Raw genomic sequence first — 16,357 nt, 5'->3', positions numbered from 1 at the left:
TTAGCTTCACTTTACAGAGGAGGAGAAAAGAACAGCCTGGAGAGATGGACGCACAGAGCGGCTCACTCCATGCTCTTGGCTCTTGGTTACTGGTGTGCGGCTGTGCCAGGAGGATTGGTAAGGACCTGACGCGAGTCCAGTCGTAGGTTTGGGCTTTGTTATAGGTCCAATATGTGGCTGTGGATAAGATTTTAAGCTGGGAGGGACATGATGTAGTTTCAATTTTAGGAAGTAAGCAAGTGTGGGTTCATAAAGTCACAGAGTCAGAAAGCTCTTTAAATATGACCTAGCCCACCCCGTAATCTTGCAGTGAGAAACTAAGCCCAGAGGTGGGAAGCAGATGGCCAAGGTCACAGCCAGTCAAGACAGTAGTAGTCCTTGAACCTGGATCTGGGATGTAGCTTCAGGGCTCCTCCCTTGAGAGGCTGTCTGAGCCCCAGGCTAGGCACCACCTCTGTCTACTTCGGGAACAGCCCTGCATCTGCATGGCTCCTGGCCCAGTAGCCTGAGGGATCAGGCAGGCATCCATGTTTTCCGCCTGCCAGGCCCATGACTGGCCTTTTCCCTTGAGGACTTTCACTCCATGACCACTAGCTTAGATCTCTCCATGCCAAAGAAAGATGCGTGGGCCAAGTTTGATTTTTAAACCACACCCTCACCATAGTAACTGCAATTCTGCCTGAATGTACTTGACCCCATGCAAAGATACATCTGCTAGCAATTCCAGGAATGCATTGAGCATTTTGGTCTATGAGGTACAGAGCGTTTTCCATGCAGAAGCATGTTCCTCTCTCTTGGAGAGTTCAGACAGCAGGACCCTCATTCTGCAGACAGGGTGATGAGGCCAGAGCAACTGACTGATTTACCCGAAGTGGGAGAGGAAGCAAAGGGGGGTGGGAGGGTCCTCCAGGCAAGCCAGATGGCAGGGGAAGGAAGAGAGAGAATAAGGTGAGCCCAAAATCTACAGATTCCAGCGTTACAACCTGCCAATCATTCTTAGGCCTCTAAGAAGCATACAATGATAGGGCTGGCAGGCCTTTGAGACAGTTTGATTCGATGCATCTTCTACTCTGGTCATTTTTTTAAAAAATCCTATTTAGATGCCTACCCAGTAAAGTGCATGCACCTGCAGCCTGCTGTCCTGTCCCATCCTCGGAGCCCAGGGAACTGCTATTCTGGCTTCTATCATCATCAAGCTGTTGCTTGTTCTTGGAGCTTACACAAGTGAAATCATGCAGCGTGAAGTCCTCGAGGTTCTGGCTTCTTTAGTTCAACATGATTTTACAATATGGTCCAGCCATGGGATCCAATAGAGCAGATTTTTTTTTACTGTTGTATAGTATTCCATATGAATGCCATCATGCCCCACATAATGATGTTTTGGTGGACAATGGACCACATATACGACAATGTCTCTATAGCCTAAGTGTGTGGTGGGCCACACCACATGGGTTTGCGTCATCACACTCTATGATGCACACCACAGCATTGCCTAATATTTCACAGAACTTACCCCATCGTTCAGCAATGCATAACTGCATGTGTGACAACCAATGTATCCATTCTTCTGTGGATGGTGGCTTCCAGTTCTGGGTGCTTATGAATAAAACTGCAGCTTTCTGGTCCATGGTATTTTGTGGGCCTCTGCCGGCGTTTCTTCTAGGTTTGCAACCGTGAGTGGACATACTGAATTGCCAGAGTAGGCGTTGGTCAGCTTTATTAGATAAAGCCAAATACAGTGGTTAACCCCTTGCCAGTCCTCCGAGCACTGCATGCACGTTCTAGTTGCTCTACCTCTTCACCCACACTTGATCTCATCGGTCCAGTTTTAGTTAACTGGTGGGCTCTGTTGTGACATCTCATTGTGGTTTCGATTGGCATGTCCCTGCTGAGGCATGATGCTGAACACCTTTGCACATGCTTATCAGCTCTTTGAATATCTCCTTTCGGGAATATCTCCTTCCTGTTCAAATTTTGGGCCTAGTTTTAAATAGGGTGTTTTCTTTTTTTCTTACCGATTCGTAAGAGTTCTTTATATATTCTGGACACGAGACTTTTGTCATGCATATGTATTGCAAATACTTCTCCCAGCCCATGATTTGCTTCTTGACTGTCCTAATGGTGTCTAGGGGTAGCTTGAGAGGGAGGAGCCTGGTGTGTATCGAGACCTTCTGTGTGCCAAGCCTGTGCTCCCCCAGCACACCTGACTAAAGGGGCTTACAGACCTTGCCCAGGATCTCAGAGGTGAAAAGTCCTGGGCTGGGCTTCTCTGGTCTCAAAACTCCCTTTTTCTGCTGCTTTAGGTGTCAGTTAAGGAGGACCCCCCCCCCAAGCCAGTCCCACCACCCCCCCATCTTTAGCAGCAGCCCAGCTGAGAGGCAAGATAGGAGAAGTCCGTGTCTCATTGCCTGTACAAGAGGGGGAACTTCCTAATTTGGCCACCTTGTTTTGTTTGAAGTGAATTTCTTGGCATCTTCAACTAATCCACATTCCATTGCAGATCCAAAAGAGCTTCCAAAAGCATATTGAAAAGGTTGGCACTCTCTGGTGTTTGGGATTATTCTTAATGCCAATAACTTAAATGCATATGATTCCTTTAGTTTATGAAGTGCTTCCATGATGGCTGTCTCGTTGCATATCCATTAGTTTAAGCCAGCGAGGTAAGCAGGGAACAATTATGAGAGATCAGGCTCAGCTGACTTTTTATGAAGACTGATGAAGACGGACCTGGTGCTGGGCAGGGGCCATGGTTGAGGGACTCCCGTGCTGAGGCATCTCAACACTGGTGAGTGGCCAGACAGGTCAGTGTCCCATGCAGGGGTGCAGCTATAGGGATGCATTCATGATTCCGTTTTTACTACACAGCAGGCTTCATGCTCAACGGGCACTGCAGGGAGCAGAGCAAACCCCTGCCACCAGGGAACTTGCGCAAATGAAGAAAATGCAGAGGGAGCACAGCTGAGTGCTCCCCTTGCCCTGGGGGAGATGGAAGACTTCTCAGAGGGGGGAACCAGGTGAAATGGGTGTTGAAGGGTGAATGAGACTCCTCATTCCCTGCATCTGGGACTTACCCAAGGTCGCCTGGTCAAGAAATGGGTGAGCTCCTGTCTGGACGCAGACCTTCGGCCTGTGTTCTTTCTGTCCTCCATGCTGTCTCCCTTGGAGCTCCCCAGGCACACGGTCCACACAGAAGTGAGCAGTAAGCACAGCTTGTGGCATTTCCACTCAGGCTGAGCCATCGCCAGTGACAGACCAGGGAGCCGTTTGCCAAGGCAGCAGCGGCTGTTCTGGGTGTGCCTCATCCAAAAATGGACTTACCGAGAGGAGCAGCGTGGGGTTCTATGACTCTCACACAGACTCACCCTTCTGGGTGTCAGCTTTTGCATCTGTGAAGTGGGAATAATAAGACTCTATGCCTTTAACCTGTGCTCAGCCATAAACAGCCCTGCAATTATTATCCCCTTTTTACAGATGAGAAAACTGAGCCTCAAATAGGTTAAATGGCTTGTCCAGCATTTCACAGCCCCAGGCAGTGGCAGCATCTGACTCACTCACACAGTTCATGTGACCCAAGCATCCCAGCAAGCAGCTCATAGGTCTTGCTTCCACCTGTTCCCACCCCCAAAATAGGGCATTTAATGAGTAGCTATTTAGTGAATTCCATGCCCCTTGCAGATGGACTGGTGGGTGGGTCTGTGAGTTTATGCGGGACAGCACATGGCAGGGTCCATCTCCTAAGGGCCCAGAGTTTCTGGGTTTTCCTGACCTGCAGAAGCTAGAGGTAGAGGTGCCTTGTAGAGCAAAACACCATAACTCAATCAGCGCTTGGCTGGTGCAAGGAGCCCCAAAAATTTAACAGAAACTGTCAGCTCTGGGTGCAGGTATGCTGGGGTGGAGGAAATGAAGTTGCACTTATTGTAAACTGTGAACCAAGACAGTCTCCCCTCCCGGCAGGAAAAGGGGCAGGACAGTGCCCTAGTCAGCAAAGTTCTTCCGTCTCTCCCTCTGCACCAGCGGAGGAGCTCCCTTGGGAGCAGGACTGGGCCAGAGAAGCAGAGATGAGTCCGCAGGTTCCAGCCCCTCAGGAGTGAGTGCAGCCCATGAATGAGTGCAACACCATTTATTGAGCACCTACTGCATGCCAAGCGCAGCGTTGAGAACTCTCCTGGCATTTATATTATTGAACCCTCACAAGGTCCCTGTGAATGTGACTCTCCCCTTGGGGTGGTAGGGAGTGAGCAGAAGTGGGGTGCTTGCCAGGCAGGGACAAGAGGCTGTGGGGCTCCAAGGTGCATAGAATCCAGGAAGGCTTCAGAGTCAGGGTGCCTTTTAACCTGACCCTGGCAGAATGGTGGGTTTTTTAAAAAAAGATTTATTTATTTATGCATACAAGAACTAGGGTACAAGCCAGAGTGCAGGATTCTCTGGTGAGAGGATTCACCAGAGAGAATGAGGAGCAGAACAGGCAGATTGACAGAAGTACACTGCTGAGGGGAGCAGCAGGTGAGACAGGAGAGGTCTGCTGCACCATGTGGGTGGCTCCCTGGCCAGGGATTGAACTTGTGCTTCAGTGGCTGTGGATATCTTCATAGGTTGCATCTTAACCCTTGCGCCACCAGGGACGTCCACAATGGTGGGGTTTTGACAACAATATGGGCTTCCTGGAGGGGGCAGCAGCAGAGGCAAGGGCCCAGAGGTGGCAAAGCACAGAGCAGGCAACAGAAGATGGCTGAGCGCCAGCGCTGAGGTCAGAAGCACTACGGGTAAATCGGGCCCCCTCGCTCACCTGCTCTTTGACCCTCAGAGAGTTACATCATCTCTCCCCCCTCCCCTATTTTTGGTAAAAATAGAGGTGAAATTTGCATAACATAAAATTAACCATATTAAAGTAACAATTCAGTGGCATCTAGCATATTTATCATGGTGTGTTACCATCACTCCTCTCAAGTTTCAGAACATTCCCTCAACCCAAGAGAAAGCCCCATATACATCCAGACCCCTTCCTCCCAGTCCTTAACAACCAATATTTTGCTTTCTGTCTGTGTAGAGATTTCATATAAATTAAATTAAGCAATTTGTGGCCTTTTGTGCCTGGCTTCCCTCACTTAGCACGGGGCTTTGGAGGTTTAGCCTCGCTATGGCATGTGTCCCTATTTCACTCCTTTTTTCTGGCTGAATAATATTCCATTGTAGGGATCTTTGAGTGCATTTATCTGTTTACCCTTCAGACTCTGATGGACTTTGGGCTGTTCCTACCTTTTGGCTGCTGTGACTATGGCTGCTATGAGCAGTGTATGTAAGACTCTGTCTTCAGTTCTTTTGGTTGAATTCCTAGGAGTGGAATTGCTGGGTCAGATGGCAATTCTATGTCCACTGCTTCGGACCTCAGTTTCTGAATCTAGACAATGGGGATGATAATGATGGCCATCTCCTGCGTGGTCGGCGGGAAAGGATGAGATGAAGCCCAGTGCGCAGGGCAGCCAGGGTTCAAGGCACATAAGGAAGGTGCCATGTTTAAAAAGGCTGACAGGGCCTCCCCGGTGCTGCAGCGGTTGAGCGCCAGGTTGCGAAGCTGCCCACAGCCTCTGCAGTGCTGGTTCGATCCCCGTCTGCTCCCCGACCTCCGGAGGAGGGTCCCGCATGGCGCGCAGACCTCTCCTGCCGCCTGCTGCTCCCCTCAGCAGTGTACTTCGGTCCTTCTGCCTGCTCTGCTCCCCGCTCTGGCTCTGGTGAATTCTCTCACCCTCCCGCGCTTCTGATTGTACCCAGTGCTTGTAAAAATAAATAAATAAATCTTTAAAAAAAAAATAAAAAGGCTGACAGATTGTGGGAAGGAAGGATGAGGGGCCGGGGTCACCTGGCCCTGGCTGGGCTCTGCTCTGCCCCTGAGCCCCCAGCGTCTGCAGACTTCCTGCTCTTTCCCAGCAGGATGGGGCAAGTGAGCAGGTGAAGGGCATCCTCTGCTTTTGGATCCAGGGGGGCTGGCTCCCCTGACCCCACTGGACACCCCACCCAGGGGATGAGAGATTCATACCTCAGGGGAGCCCCCAGCTGATGTTGTTTTCCAGAAGCTGTTCTTGCCCACGCTCCCCTCCTTCTCGGAGGCTGCTGTGGAGCTGTTCGGGCTTGGCAAGCAGCGGGGGTTCAGAAACCACATTAACAGGTAAAATTCCCATTCTCGGCTTGTTACCCGCCTGGCTGAGCTGAGAAGGGTGTGACATAACAGGGATTGGGAGTGGGGGTGGGGAGGAGCTTTTGAGAATTTGAGAGGGAAGGAGCTCCAGGCCTGTGATATGGAAGCCCAGAGCCCTGCCAGGGAGGAGGTCACTGGTAATTCCCACTCCCTCCCTCTTTCGGATTTGCCTTCCCTCGTCTGTGGTCCCCACGTGGCCTCGTGCACCCTCCCCTGCATCTGCTTCCTGTTTCCCACCTTGCATCCGCTGCACCTCCACATCTGGGAGGCCAGAACACTTGCTCTGTGGCCTTGCACCTCCGTAACGGAGACGGGAGCTTCATATAAATCCCAGGCGAGAGAAATGGATTGAGTATTCCCTGGGTGTTCTGTCAGCATCTCAGGAGGAGCATCAGAGCGCCACAGACCGAGGCTTGACCATCCGGCAGAGGAGGAAAAGCCGGGAGCTTGAGTGGCCCCTGTGTCCCCTCCATGAGTTTCCTGACTCTGGTAGCCCAAGCATCAGAGCATCAGGCCACCACCTGCCCCTCCTTTCCTGCTCTGCCAGCACACAACCCGCTTGCTGCCCCTGGGCCTGCCATGCAAGTCCAGGCCCCTTGGCTGTGCCCTCTGCGTGGAATCTCTTTCCTCCTCTTCACCATCACCCTTAGAACCCAAGTACCTGTTCCAGCACTACCTCACATCTTTAACACCTCTGTTATCCATTCACCTAGGGCCCAGGTGTGGCAATTGGGGGCATTAGGGATACAGGAGAGAGGGGTTTAGAACATCCCCCAGCTTCTGCCCTTGCCCAGCTATCTGGGAACTGTAGCTCCCACTTGGCTTCACTGCAAAGATGTGCTGGAGTCCTCTCCTTCCCCCAGTGCCTAACAGAGCGACTGATACAGTGGGCACTCAGCGAGTGTTTGTTGAATGAATGAATGAATGAATGAGTGAATGAATGAGTGAATGAATGCATGATGAAAATATGAATATCAGTTTACCAGCTTCTGTTTCAATGGTTCTGCTAGAACTTTGCCATTCCTTAGTCTTGGCACGCCATGCTCTGCTTTAGATGTGGAGTTTCTGTTACCAGGGTTTATTATGTGTGGTTACTAATAATAACAAAGCAGCTAACAATGGTATGGCCCTTCCCACATGTGAGGCACTGATCACAGCAACACGATGCATTGAGGCTCAGAGAAGTCAAGGCATTTGCCCAAAGTCACACGGCTACTCAGACGTAGAGACAGAACTCCATGACCAGTATCTGACTCCGGAGCCCAATGTCTTATGTTTACTGAGTGACTGAATGAATGACTCATGCTATTTGATATTTTGGTAAATGAAAGTATTGATTCCCACAGAGAAGTAGCTCCAGCAGCGCTCCTTGTGCACATAGGCTCTCTCCCCTTGGAGGAGCTGCCCCCTGTCCTGTGTGCTCGCCACGCTGGCCTGCCTCCGAGGGCCCCTAGAGTCTCTGCTCAGTGGGAGATGTGGCCAGGGTGCCTTAAAAGACTGTTCTTAAGAGCAGCTGGGTCTAAGGAAGCATTTGTCAGGGGGATGGAGCAAGGAACCAAGATAGTCTGCAAATGAATGGGGAAGGAGAAACCCCAAGTTCATAGAGATGTGCAGGTTCATAAAATGCTCTGGGGCATCCTAGCATGGTGGGCATGGATGCCTCTAAAATCTGTAAAACACTTGTTCATTCATTCGTCCATTCATTCATCGTGAAGAGTTTAGGTGCTTGTGTCATGGTGATGTCCTAAGAAATGCGGATGGAATGTGGGGCACTGTGACCTTCCAGGGCCTGTGCTACCTGCGGGGAAGGTGGGCCTTGCTTTGTAAGCAGTGGGGACCTAGGGAGGCCGTGGAGCAGGACAGTGGAGTTGCCCAAGCTCCACTCCTGATGTTCTGTCTCCCTAGTCCGAGAAGGAGGCAAGTGGGGAGGGAGCTGCATGGCTGTAGAGTCTGTGGCTGGGGGACAGGGAGAGACAGAGGCTTGATTCAGGGAGGTCAGGCCATGGCGGTGGCCACAGAGGGGAGGGTCCCATGTAGGGACATGTTTCCAAATAGAGGTAACTGAACTATTGGGGGAGGGAAGGAGAGAGAATGGAATCCCAAAACCTGATCGTTCCTGGAATGACCATTTCTGGGTAAATCATAGTAGTGGGTGATGCTGGAGCCCCCCTCTGCGCCTGGCACTGTGCTGCTTTCTGCATCCTCTCACATTCAATGCTAAGACAAACCCCTGTGGCAGTTGCTGTTATCATCACCAGTTTGCACACAGGGAAACCGAGGCCTGGTTAGCCTGGCATAGATCACACGCCAGCTAAGGCTTCACTCCAGCCGTCTATCCATAGAGCTTGTCCCCCTCACCCTAACCCCTCACTCCTTTCCATCCTCAGGCCAGCGGGAGGCTGTCGTTATCTCTAAAAAGGACATGCATTTCCAAGAGAGCTGAGAGAAGAGGGTCAGGGTGAGTTGGGGTTCACATTAAAACAGATGTGAGTGCAGAAGCAGCACCTTGGGGAGGAGGCCCTCGGCCTGCCTGGGCTCCCTGCTCTGTGTTGAGGGGAGATCAGCTCGCAAGATTAATGAGTGGACAGGGGAGGGGGGAATGGAGGGGAAGGTAGGAAGAAAAATTGCTGTCCATTATACCTGTCCTTTGGCAAGACCGGGTAATTAGCAAACCCTCTGCAATAAAATATTTCGTTTCAGTGTAATTGCAAAGTAATTATGTGGTATGGGTTGTGTATTAATCGTGTTGATTAATAACACTCAGGTAGTAATTAAACATCTGCTTCATAATCACATGCAGGCTGAAGCTTAACATACTCCCATACACTCACACACACTCACACACGTGCCTGCCCGAGCCACGTGCAAGGCTCCTCGGTCAGTGCGGTGCTCATTTGTGCGTGTAAAAACATGAGTGTGTGCACACGCGTGTGTGACAGAGCCTGGCTGAGTTACGAACCCCTTCTTGCCCGCCATATGATGAGCTGTCCCACCCACAGCCCCTCTCAGAACAGAGCGGAGGCCCCCAGTGTGTGTCTCCTTCCCCGTTGGGTTGCCCGGCACAGGGGCTTCGGGGTTCAATGGGAGGAATAAGCTGTAGTGTCTCAGAACGGTGTTGTTATCAGCATTAGACTGGCTTCCAGGGTCCTGTCTTAGGCAGATTACATTTCTCCTGCAGCTCGGAGAAAGCTCTTATTGTGGAAACCACCTGGGCTGAGGCCCCTGTGATACCCATACACGGCCTAGATTTCATGATCTGGCCTGAGGCCACAGGGGCCAGAGCAGGAGGCTGACCTGGGCATCGGAAGCCCTGGTTCTTCTTGGACCCTTCCCTCCTTTGCTGTGTGACCTTGGGCAAGTCACTCCTTGTCTCTGTGCCTAGGGTTCCAGGTCTATCCAACAAAGAGAACTGAGCTCAGAGGCCTCCAAGGGCCTCTGGGCTCTGCTGTACTTGTTTTCTAATTTGGTTTGCACTAATTAGGAATTGGAGACAATTTAAATCCAATATATATGATCCTCAGTGAGTAAACAATCAGAAATAATTCCTTCCTTTATGACTTCTCAAAGACTCACTCATGAGCAATGAGAACCCAAGCTAAAATCAATAGCTTTTATTTTTCAGACAGAGAAATTGCAGATTCCTTGAGCTGCTGGGCATTGCAATTCATTCTTGTATTTTAAAATTTTATGTTTATGTTTATGGACTGCCATTAGATAATATGGATCCATCCTGAAGGTTGATTTTTTTCATTAACTTAACTCATTTTACTTATTAGTTCACATTCAGAGCCTGGGTTTAATAAGCACACCGTGCAGAAGTCATAAAGCAGCCTTCTTCTTTAACAATATTTTAAAATCAAGACTTCTCTGAGTCCTCTCAGGTTTATTTGCTCATAACTTGTTTCTGCTGTGATTTGAGGCTCCTTGCTGCCAAAGCAGCTCCCCAATTGACCTTGAGCTTCAGGATCCTCATTTGCAATAAGAGAGGGACATCACTGAGGGACAAAAGCAAGGAATGCTTAAATTTTAGAAAGCACGCGTCCAGCAATCATTTATGGTTTCGGAGTGTTCTGCATAGGTCATCCCTGAGAAGTGGCTAGATTTTTTTCACTACATGGCAGGGAGGGAGAGACAAGAGCTAATCCCAAAGAGGTTAAGTGACCTGCCTGCAGCCACACAGTTGGAGACAGTGGTGGGAGTTGGGGACAGTGGTGGGAGTTGGGGACAGTGGTGGGACTGGGATGCAAACCCGACACATCTAGATCCAGTCCTCACCGATACTCCCTCACCCGCCCCCCAGACACCGTGTCGCCCCTCTCACATGCCTCGTGAGCTCACCCGCATGCGTCATGACGTACACATGCCTGCGTTTCGCCAGTTCACTCTCCGTGTTAAACAGTTTAGACAGCGGCGTATTGTGAGCTTCTGCTCAACTGTGGGGTCAAATCCAACCCACCCCACTTAACAGCCATGTACCTGGCAAGTTCATTAACCTCTCTGAACCTCAGTTTATCATCAATAAAATGGGTATATGGCACTATCAGGGTGAGCTGGTAAAATCCAGGTACCCCATGCCTTTGCTCCCTGTGGCCCCTACCCACAGCACCCTGCTCTCACCCCCCCCCACACACACACATTCACACACACAACACCTGCTGGTATCACCAGGGCCACTGTAATAGGCAATCAGGAGAGAGAGTCTTATTTCAGCATCTCTACCTGTGAGTTATTAGGGCCACGGGCTACAGAGCTGACCATGGAGACTGTAGGGACTGATGGAGTCCAACACCCCTTTCACAGATGGAGACACCAAGGCCCACGAAGGAGTGCTGAGTGCTCTCAGCAAGTGAGTGAGTTATTGGGGCTGAAACCCAGGATTCCTGCCTGCAGGTCCAGGGGGTGCCACTGCTGCCTGGGAGTGAGGGGCCCCCCACCCCCATCACCACCATGGCTGTTAACGGAGTGGGTGATGTGCTTCTCTCAGCAGCCTTGAGGAAGCTTGGGCAGGGTGGAAATGAACCACAAAGGCCAGAGTCCCCCAGATAAGCCTCTTCATCAAGTATGTGAGGTTGAGACACATGCATCATCTGGATGGGGCCGAAGCAGGGCCCAGGCAGCCCCGGGGAGACCCTGAGAAGACACATCTGCACAGCAGGCTGCCAAGACCCTCTCTCTGCCACCTCTTTCCTGCAGCCATTTATTTCCTATCATGCCCTTTTGGAAAAAGTGGAGAATGCCGCCCCTCCTGCGGAGCTCGCGCGCGCACACACACACACACACACACACACACACACACCCCCGCCCCCCCCCCCCCCCCCCGCCAGCTCTCACACGTGCTGGCTGCCGTCTGGCGTGACATTAGCGCTCACCAGCTTGCAGTGTTAATGACATTTGCATTTTGCCGACTGGCTGTGGAAATGTGGGCTGGGGTGTAGGATCCTGTGGGCAGGTGGGAGTTTGCAGCCTGGAGGGAGAAGCAGGTATGCGGGGCTGGGGACCCCCATTGGCTAGGAGCGACAGAGAAGCAGGGACGTGAAAGCAGAACGTATGAATGACTGGCAGAATTGAGAGATTTTTGCCTAAAGACTTGCCAGGGACACAGACAACACCCAGTCCAGTGCTCCACCTGCCCCAACAGGCACACGCAGTCCTGGCCTCTTGTCGCTGTCACCACCCTGACATTTATTGAGCAGTTGCTGTGTGCCAGGTGCTCTGCTGTGGGCTGCACAGACACATGGAAGTCTTTCAACCACCTGTAATCCCCAGGGAGAGATGCTATTGTTTTCCCTATTTTACAGATGAGGAAACTGATGTTCTGACTTATCCCCAAGCCCCACTTCTGGAAAGCAGTACCCCAGCATGTGGCTGAGGGCCACCTGCCTCCATGACCCATACTCCTGACCACTATGGCCACTGTCCCTGCCCTGGCCTGGGGTGGACACAGTCAGGAAACCGCCCTCTGCTCTGAGCCATGGCCAGCCTCCCGCCACCTGCTGGGGTGCTCCAGGGCTGTAAAGTCAACAGCCACACAGGGAGATGCAGCCCTGGAGAGCTCCTGACTCCACCTAAGAGTCAGGAGAGAGTCCAGGGTTTAGGCCTCCCTCGGTCACCCACTTGCTGTATGACTTTGGGAAGTCACAATCCCAATCTTGCCATCAGTGTCCTCGTTGGTGAAATGGGACCATTGGTCTAATTGAAACCATTTTCACACTTTTGGAAGAAGCTTTCCTCCATTGTACCCAAACTCTCAGTTTCCTCCTACTCCCTCAGACATAAAAATTGCTTAGAGCCTCCCTGGTGGTGCAGGCAGTTGAGTGCTGTGCTGTGAAGCTGTTTGCAGCCTCTGCAGCATGGGTTTGATCCTGGCCGTCCAGGGGGGAGTCCCACCTGGCGCAGCAGACCTCTCCTGTCTTGCCTGCTGCTGCCCTCAGCAGTGTATTTCTTCAGTCTGCCTGTTCTGTTCCCCACTCTGTCTCTGGTGCATCCTCTTACCCTCCTGTGCATCTGGCCTGTACCCCAGCTCTTGTATAAATTAAAAAAAAACCCAAATCTTTAAAATAAATAAATAGGGCCTCCCCGGAGCACTGGGCTGTGAAGCTCTGCAGCGTCGGTTCAATCCCTGGCTGCCGGGCGAGGGTCCCACATGGCACGTAGACCTCTCCTGCCGCCCGCTGCTCCCCTCAGCAGTGTACTTCGTCACTCTGCCTGTTCTGCTCTCTGGCTCTGGTGAATTCTCTCACCCTCCCACGCTTCTGACTATACCCAGTGCTTATATAAATAAATAAATATACCTATAAATAAATAAATAAACAAACAAACAAATAAATAAATAAATATTGCTTAACATCAAAGCAAATCATTTGTTAAGGCTGCCCCACCCCCACCCCACCCTACACAGGGCACTGTGCTACACACAGCAGGGGCCACGCTCATGTCTTTGTATCCAGGATACACAAGCTGAGACATAGTCATATCTTTCTGCCTTAGAATCATACCCAGCAAGTCCAGGTAGGACCTTAGATGCCTCCTTCCAACGCTGATGCCCAACCCCCAGGCTCTGCAGCCTTTGCACCATCAGAGGCCCCCGCGGGGCCTGCAGAGCATCTCAAAACAGCCGAGTACTCGGCAGCCTTAGCAGTGAGATCTCCCCACTTAGCAGTCGTGGTCTGTCTGCCAAGTCATGGTCTTGTCTCCAACAGGTGGGCATCTCCTGGCCTTGCAGAAATAGAGGCTCTGACGCTGTCACCAAAGCAACTTGAAGACTTTGAATTTGACTCCAGGAAACGAGACTGGTCCTTTTCCAGACTTCCCAACGCTGCGGGCTTCCCAGGTAAGAGAGTTCAGACTTGCTCAGCATGGGGTTTGAATGTTGCTTTTGTTGTACTGTCCCTTATGGAAACACCAGCAGGGCACCCTGTCACTCACCATCCCACTTCCTCTTTTACTCCCTTCATGAGCAGGAGAGCCCAGTGGTTATGGCTCCAAAGGCTAACCAACCTGGGTTCAGGTCCTGGAACCACAGAACCAGCTGGGTGACCTTGGATAGCTTCCTCAACCTTTGTGTCTCAGCTTCCTCCATCAGTCCAGTGAGGAAGTAGCAGCACCTACTGCTTTGGTTTGTGATGTAGGTAAAATCAAAAGGACTTAGGACAGGACAGAAATGCAATAAGCTAAGTCCCCAATAAATGTTGTTATTAATAGGATTCTGCCCTCATGACAATCCATAATTAAGTCCTTAATGTGTTGACTCTGTGAGAGCAGGAGTTTGTCTATCTTGTTCTTTGTTGAAATCCCAGCACCCACTCAGTAAACTGGCCAGTATTTGTTAAATGAATGAATGAAGATTCTTTACCTATGTACCTTCACAGGGGTCTTGACAGGGGTGGGGGAAGAAGGGAGGGAAAATTTTTTAAAGGTCATTTTATCTAGCTAGGAGGAAGCTCCTCCATATCTATTTTCCTTTTCTTCCATTGTATTAGTCAGGATATAATTGCATTAATCAGGATATAATTTGATTGTGTATGACAAAAGCCTTAAATAACAGTTCCTTAAATAAGAGAGAGGTTGATTTATCTCTAATTAAAGTTATGAGCTAAGTGGATCCTTTGACACAAAAACATTAGGGAGTTCATACTCTTCTGACCCGTGGCTACACTATAGTTGGTCTGCATGATCCAGGATGACCCACAATAGTCTCTCCATTCTGGTAGCAAGAAGGGAGAAATCAAAAAAGGAGAGGAAGACCCTTCCTGTAAGAGGGTGCATATGTTCTATTTATGTCCCATTGACCAGCATGTGATCGTGTGACACACCTAGCTGCAAGGGAGGCTGGGAATTAGAGACTTTAGTCTGTGTGGCCATCTGCCCAATTCTGTTACAATGGAAGGAAAGGAAAACAGATATGGAGGAGAGTCCTCCTTGCTAGATAAGATGACTTTTAAGAAAATTTCCCCTCCCTTCTTCCTCTCCTTAGCAGCTAGTGATCTTTATAGTGTCATCACAGTTTTGCCTTTTCCAGAATATCATATAATTAGAATTGTATAATATACTGCTTTTTCAACCTGACTTCTTTTACTTAGCTATATGCATTAAACTTCCTCTATATCTTTCTGAGGCTTCACAACTTGTTCCTTTTTTGTTGCTGAATAATATTCCATTGGATGTGCCACAGTTAGCTTACCATTCACTTATTGAAGGACATCTTGTTTACTTTCAGCTTTTGATGATTATAAATGAAGCTGCTATAAACACAAATGGGATTTTTGTGTGGATATAAGCTTCAATCAGTTGGGTAAATAGCTAGAAGTGTGATTACTGAATTATCTGGTAACAGTATAATTTACTTTCCAAGAATCTGCCAAGCTGTCTTTCAAAGTAGCTGTACTATTTTGCTTCCCCACCAGTAATGAGTGAGAATTCCTGTTGCTCTCCGTCTTTGCCAGTGATTGGGGCTGTCAGTTTTGTGGATTTTTGGCCTCCTATTAGGTGTGTAATGATTTGATCCCCTCTTCAAATTTGAGTCTCTTGAGACATAAAAAGGACTACTTGCTCAAGGTGGTAATGTGGGTAAGAAAAAGACACAGGAACTTTTCCCAGCTGCTTGACATCGGGGCCTGATTCTCCTTTCCTACCCATAGCCTCTGCCCATGGCGGTTTCTCTGAGACCATGGACCAAAGCCCTGGGGTTATTCTTCCTACTACAAGCTCTGGAATGGCTGATTCCTAGGCCCTCATTCATTGTTTAGTATTGGTCTCTGAAGGTCAATGAGAAATGAAGGTCACTGAAACAGGGCAATGAGGGGCAGGTTGAACACATCTAAACTGAGGTTGGAATGGTCTCTCCAGATCAGCCAATAAACAACCCTAGGAGGGCCCAGTCAGCTGGAAAGACTGGGCTACATGCAAGCCCAGGCAGGCTGCTGGCCTTGATGCCCTGTCCTTGGGTCTGAAGGTCCCACAGGCTCAACTCCAGAAGGCCAGGCTTGCCGCCCAGGTAAGCAAGAAGCAATGACAGGCAGAAGTGAAGACTGGCTGCAGGGGACATTGGTGATGAGAGGCCAGACTGAGGTCATATGCCGCGTTCATTGGAAGCCAACATTCAATTCAATCCTGATTAAGAAGACCGGTTACCAAGCTAGCTCTTTATTGGTTTCCAATATACTGGCGATTTGGAGCCTGTTTATCGGTGTCCAAGGGCTGCATCCAGGGCTCAAGTGATACCCGCATCTGTGCCCTCTGCATCCCTCCTTGTGGGCTCAGTCCCTGGCAGCCACCCTACATGGCAGTGGGGCCATGACCTGCAGCTTCAGACTCATTTCAAAGCCAAGGCAGGAGAAGCTTTATCTCCCTGGAGTTCTAACAGAAGTCTCGGAGTTGAGGTTTATTGGCTGGTGTTGGGTCACACAACTATTTCTGAGCAGTCACTGACACCTGGGGGACAGTGCTGATTGGCCAGACTAGGGCTGGGGGTGAGGGCTGGGTGTGTGTGTGGGTAGGGGGGAGTCTGCCTAACTGTATGAGAGGTCTGGTGCCCTAAAAGAAAAAAACCAGCTGCTATTTTCAGAAGAAGGAAGGAATGCTGGGTAAACTATAAAGCAGCAGCTCTCTCCTGGTGCTGAGGCAGCGGTGGAGAACATGGAGCAAGTGGGACGTCTGATTGTCTCC

At 50.2% G+C, this 16,357-nt stretch overlaps 1 protein-coding gene across 4 annotated transcripts in view; it reads left to right on the top strand.

The window, feature by feature from the left end:
* The window catches only part of TSPAN18 (tetraspanin 18), a 158,587-nt gene that overhangs the window by 96,330 nt on the left and 45,900 nt on the right, over positions 1–16,357 (top strand). For 3 of the 4 annotated variants that reach the window (XM_037522412.2, XM_037522409.2, XM_037522411.2), the window contains one exon: positions 13,393–13,523. The gene's annotated coding sequence lies outside the window, so the exon portion shown is untranslated. Of the gene's footprint in view, positions 1–8,580; positions 8,652–13,392; positions 13,524–16,357 lie in introns of all 4 variants that reach the window. The other variant, XM_037522410.2, reaches the window with a different exon arrangement.

This window comes from Talpa occidentalis, unplaced genomic scaffold, assembly GCF_014898055.3.
Source record: "Talpa occidentalis isolate TD23 unplaced genomic scaffold, MPIMG_talOcc4v2.1 talOcc4.3, whole genome shotgun sequence".
In the NCBI taxonomy this organism is placed as follows: Eukaryota; Metazoa; Chordata; class Mammalia; order Eulipotyphla; family Talpidae; genus Talpa; species Talpa occidentalis.
Note: the sequence above shows the minus strand (reverse complement) of the source record. Positions and strands in the feature narration are given on the sequence as shown.